Below are 6,434 nucleotides of genomic sequence, written 5' to 3' on the forward strand. Positions count from 1 at the left end.
TTATATGTTTTTAACGCATGTAACTATGCTCCATCAACTTGTAACTATGCTCTGAAACTGTGTAACTATGTAACTTGTAACTATGCTCTGAAACAATGCTTGTCCTCATGTAAAGCGCTCTGATTCCTCCGGGTCTAGCCAGTGCTATATAAAACTTCAAATAAATAAATATATATGTATATATTTTTTTTGTATATATATATATATATATATATATATATATATATATATATATATATATACATATGTTTTTTTCTTTTTTTATAATACATATGTATGTATATATTCCACTGCAACATGACATCTGATACACTGTCGGCACTCGAGTAGGAATTCAAATATAGATATTTTATTTTGTGAAAAGTTAACTGCATCCGCACGATTTCGCTACCTGTCGTAGCCTTGTTCACCATGACAAAACACCATGCGTCAAATTCAGTAAATATAATGTGCATTTAACAACATAATAGATGGACTATTACAAAGTGACAGTCCATAGCAAACTCTCTCTGTGCCATCTTTGAGCATGTTCAAAAAGTAATAATTCATATTTGTTATGTAATCTAATTTAAAAATGAAAGTAATTATATAAATGTAATTACAAAGGTGAATAGAAATAAATGAATATTTTATTGTTATTCTCAAATAAATAACAGTATACATCTTCAATGTAAACTATTTGAAAACATTTTTTTTCGATTTTCTTTTATTTTACTTTTCTCCCCTGGTTTTTTCTTTTTCCTTCTTTTTTTCTTGACTTTTTGGCATTTTTGAAACAGATCAAAGTGCTAAAAAAAAGTGTTTAAGTTTGCTATCATATAGCCAGTGCCTATATTATAAAGTACTTAGTGCCATTTGCAATAGTCCTATTGAGCCTCAAATACAATTACCTCCGAAGAGTTCTATTCACCTTGCTCCACCCCATCAAACAATACTCATCAAGTTTCTCTTATTCCACTGACCCCTATATAACAGAATATAACAACATGTTTACAGGTTCATTATGGCCAACATACCCATTAGATATGTCATACTTGATTCCCTATGTCTCAAGTACTATGTACTTCTTGAGACTATTTCTAATTACAATTCTCTACTGTATAAGAGCATAATGAATATATTCCTGTTAACCCCCCTATTTTAGTGTGGGGAATGCAATTGACTAAATTCCCTCAAAATGTAATTGAATAAGAAAGAGTTAAAGATCTATATTATAATGATGTTTATATTATAGGAAGAGCCGAGGGCATGAATTAGGCTTCCTATATGCTACGTGTTCAAAATAGTCTAAGTGCACCCTAATAAAACATGTTTTTCTTTGTATGAAGAGAAAGCTTAAAAGAAAACTAAGATAGGCATGTATATAGCTCTTCATCAAAATTGAATCCATTTGGCTCCAGCTGTCCAACTCCAATATATAACATGTTTACAGTTTCATGAGATCGCTCTCCTCTATTTATTCCAGGGATCATTGTTGGTGATGGCAGAAACATGTTGTAACACCCGTTTTAGCACTGTTAGTGCTGTGCTCCCAACATATAGTTTGTCGCAGGGACATTTGAGAATATACATGAAAAAACTAGATTAACATGTCAGGTGCCCCCCTACTTTCATAGTTGTCTCAAAGGCTGTTCTTGCACGCCTTACATTTAGAACATTTTCTGAAGCCGTTCCCAGTAGTGAGCCACATTTTACCTGTGTTCTGCAAAGTAAAGTTACTCTTAACCAGATAATCCCTTAGTGGTTTTGATTTTCTATAAGTGACATGGGACTGCTTTATCACTCTAGTACCTATAACTGGATCCTTTACTAAATGCCAGTGTCTACATAAGATTTCATGAACTTTGGCATGTCCCAAATTATATGTGGTAAAAAATCTATGCGGACCCTTCTTTATTGATCTTTTCTTTTTAGATGTATTTGAAAGCTCAATAAGGGGTGATTCCCTATTCATGGCTTTAGCATTTTTAGAAGTTGCACTTATTTGTGAGTAGGGATACCCTCTCTGTATGAAACAATCTCTCACTTCCTTTTCTATTTTGTTATTTTATTAGAGGGGTAGGATGAGATCTGCATGCATGCAGTATAGTATTCCCTGCTGTAGGTTTCCTGAATATGGTTGTCTCTAATTTCCCATCACCTGCCCAGAATTAGATATACAAAAATTCTAACAATTTTTTACTGATTTTGCCTGTGAATTTCTAATTCAGCACATTTTTGTTAAGATCCGGTATAAACAATTCTGCTTGTGCCTCTGTTGCCTGCTACAGTACATAGACACCATATATAAATCTGAGCCACTACATGATATTTTCTGATCAATGCTCCAAGGTCTCCGCCCTGAGCACCTGCTTTTCTTCGCAGCCCATATGCAAATCAGCATAACTTATGGCGAAGCAGGTGGCCATGGCCATCCCTTATTCCTGTTGGAATCATTATTGAACAATAAAAATTCTTAGTCAAGTACCACTGCATAATTCTCAACAACATTTGAATGTGCAATGCAAAGCCTATTGGTCTCATCCTCAAGAAATGTTGCACAGATTTTAGTCCATCCTGGTGTCTAATGCAAGTGTATAAAGTAGACACATATAATGTCATCAATAGCATATTGAATTCCCATTTAACATTATATGTAAATGTGGGATACTTGTAAAGCGCACTGTTACTCTACCCGAGTGTCCTGGCGCTGTAGACCGCTGGGGAACCCGTCCTGGTTTTCCCTGTGAGATGCTCCCTTTCTGGGTATCTCCAGGGTGAAACCAGGCATCCCCGGCGTCTGTGGGGGGCCGTTGTAGAGATGAGGCAAGCTTAATGCCCAGAGTTACCGAGTGTGTTCCCTGGCTAGAGTAGGCACTGAGGCGAGAATTATCGAGTCCGTTGACCCTGGTCCAAGAACCTGCCGCGTCGGGAATTGAACCCTGGTCCCGGGCCGCTCTCTGCTTACAGGTCTGCCGCCTCTAACAAGTGAGCCACACCTCTCCACACCAGTGAGCCACACCTCTCCACATACATTTAAAAGTAGTACCAATGGGATTTTAAAAGTAATCAATATATTTAGATACATTTTTAAATATACTATTTTAAGCAGTAATTATAGGTCTACCAGGTGGTCTCTGAAGGTCTTTATGAAGTGTAGGTATCATGTAGAAGCCTGGAAGAATTGGATGATTTTGTTTTAAAAAAATGCATTCAGTTCTTGTTCGTTCCAATTTTCCAAATCGTGCGGTGAACTGCTCTTTTACTTGGATATATTCATACATCTGGATACGCTTGTAGCATTGTTTGTTATTCCATTTAACCAGAGATTTTTGTAGGGTTAAAATCTAAAAACTATATTTCCCCCTTGGCCCGAGGGTTTCACCACCACGTCAACAGACTTGTTAATTTTCTTGATGGTAGAAAAAAGAGTTTTATCTCTCCAATTATGGCATTTGTTAGCCTTCATAGATGTTACATATAGTTTGCATAAATATTTTATCACGTTAGCTGTAAAGATGTCTAGATTGTCTTTTATTGTTTGAGGAACAAATCTTGACCAGCCCGTGGTGATTCCCTTTGTTTTCATGTTAAGCATACTCCTCTCTAGACTTGAATTTGCAGTGTCCCCTTGCAGATCTAGAATGGGATTGTATTCTTCTTTTACTGTCCGCAGGTCTTCCAGTATTTCCCAATCTGATACTTCAAGGTTGGTACTTCTGTTTGCCCTAGACTCTTCCATAATTATAATCCGAGTAGTACTTCTTTCCTTCATTTTATGCATTTTAGTTAATTTCAATTCCCTTACATATTTGTACAATTTAATTCTGCTTTGTGAATAATTAAAACATGTTCTATGGCAGTAGGACAATCCCAACTCCAAACACATTTGCTCCTCTTCCGTCATCATATCTATTTGACTTAGATTCACGAGTGTTTGGTTTACTTCTATTCTTGAGCCATCTGTTTCAAGAACAAGCAAGTTGATCTCACTGTTGTTTCTCCTTGTATTCCTCTTGCGCTCTTGTCCACTTCTTCTTTGTTTCCTCTTTCTCAAGATCTGCCTCACCCCATATTATTCTTTGATCTGTTCTTTAGTCCATCTGTAAAAAATCTAATTCATTTGTAACCGAGATCTTGTTACCCCTTGTTCTTGTTTGGTTAAATCTTCTAATTCCACTTCTGATCCCCTATCTGAGCTCAACTCACCCTGGGAATTATCTTGTTGTAGGGTATTTGTGCCTTGTATTTTTTTTACACATTTGCAGCCTAATAGTATTAAACCTCTTGGCAAGGGTGTACATTTGCCCCCTTTCAAAGTCCAATCAATCTCTTAAAAATGTCATAGCTTTTCCGGTTTTTTATTCTGTGCTCATATTTAGTTAAACGTCCTTTTGTTTCATTTTTTAAATTTCGTAATCTTTCCTTGATTGACTTATTTGTCTAAGATAACACTTAATTCATTAGTTTGTTGGATGACTTTTGTTCTATCAATTTCGGCATATTTGATCAACATATGAATCATTCCCATAGAGCTTAGTGCTTTATGTTTGGCACATTCCTTTAAAAGTTCTTGGTTTGTTTTTTCATACTTTAAGGGTTATCATAATCCTTTCACCTCTAAGAACATGTCCAACTTGTACATACTTCTTCAATGTGGCACATTCCTACCACTGTGAGACCTCTCTCTTTTTCAGTTTTTCCCTTAATTGAAGATTTTGACATAAATCGTTTCCACTCCCTGCTGCCACATTGTTACACAACTGCTGATATCCTTAAAGTTCTCCACAGCAAATAATTTAGATGTCTCCTGTTCCCTTTTTGCGCACTCTTCATCATTCATTTCCTATTTATTATAAATAATTCACCAGATTCCTTTGCCAAGCATCTAACTATCCATTTTCAATATTTGACTTCGTAAGAACACCGTTAGCACTATTGCCCAGCTCCCACCTTTTTGAAAGGTTTTAAAAATGTTATTTCCTAACTATAATGTCCCTGTAACCTTAGTTTTTTTCACTGAATTTCTATTTATTTTAGATTTTATTTCATAACTATAACGTCTTGGTATTTTTTTCTAGAATTAGATATTGAACAATACATCTGCATGGTGCGCCACTTATTGCTGTATTTGTCATCTATTTATTTACAAAGTACATTAATCATTTCATTTCAAGATATTTTGGGTTTTTGCGATAATGTTGCGATCACTGAAGACACCGCGAATACTATGTGTTTTTGACAAAGTGTAAAACACATATATGTATACACATTTTACTTCAGTCTATTTGTAAAGTAAGATATTGATTTACCTTTCATTTGTATTCATTTGTCAAAAAAACATCAAAAATTCATTTTCCTTGTACGGGGTGACACCGGAGGTCGCAATGATGCGTATTTTTGGCAAAGTGTTAAACACATATAATGGCATGTTTTATTTAAAGTTTGAGTCTAGCTATTTAGTAAGGTATTGATTTAACTTTGTACTATGTATATATTTGTCGAAAAAAGTACATGTGAAATAGATTTTCCTTCTTTGGGGCAACACCGAAAGTCGCAATGGCATCAATACTCGCTAATTGCACATATTTTTTTACAAAATGTTAAACAGATATACAGACATGTTTTATTTAAAGTTTGTATCCATCAGTTCAGTAAGCTATGGATTTTATTTCCCTTTTGTATATATTTGTTGAAAAAAGTACATCTGAAATGGGTTTTTCCTTTCTAGCGGCACCACCGGAATGTGCAACGGTGTCAATAGTCACATATAGAATGAGTTTTTGGCAATGTGTTAAACACATATATAGACATATATAAGTTTGGGTGTTCCTTCACTTTAGTAACATACTAGCAGCCCGTCCCACCGTGTCCGGGGCTGAAATAGAATGTGCGCAAAGGGTTGTAATAGGCAAGCAAAATTTATTGTAAGATCTGACGGTACACCACAAGGTATCACAAAAGGTAAAATAATTTAGGAGCGTTATTTACCATTGACCTTACACGTTGTTATGTACCTGTTTATTGAACTTGGTGATAGACGGTAACGTTATTTGCAAAGTTCTGGTCCGTTCATTCGCCTTAATCCCCGCTTGAGACCCTGAGCAATTTGTGCAGTGGTAAAAGCGAAGGGTGTGATCCCCGCTGGTAGGCTGAGTGGCTTTATCCCCCGCCTGAGCACCGGAGGAATAGGCAAATCTTGTGCTCCCCGCTGTTAGTGTGAGTGTGTTGAGCCTCCACCTGAGCACCGTAGCAATGCCGCGGCCCGTGAAGCCTTGCCCATTGGCGTGTGTGAAATATTCTTTTGTCAAACGTTTGTAATGTCCGCTGGTCCGTCATTCGCCTTAATCCCCGCTTGAGGCCCTGAGCAAATTGTGCAGTGGTAAAAGCGATGGGTGTGATCCCCACTGGTAGGCTGAGTGGCTTTATTCCCCTCCTGAGCACCGGAGCAATAA

Source organism: Lissotriton helveticus, chromosome 3_1, assembly GCF_964261635.1.
Source record: "Lissotriton helveticus chromosome 3_1, aLisHel1.1, whole genome shotgun sequence".
In the NCBI taxonomy this organism is placed as follows: domain Eukaryota; kingdom Metazoa; phylum Chordata; class Amphibia; order Caudata; family Salamandridae; genus Lissotriton; species Lissotriton helveticus.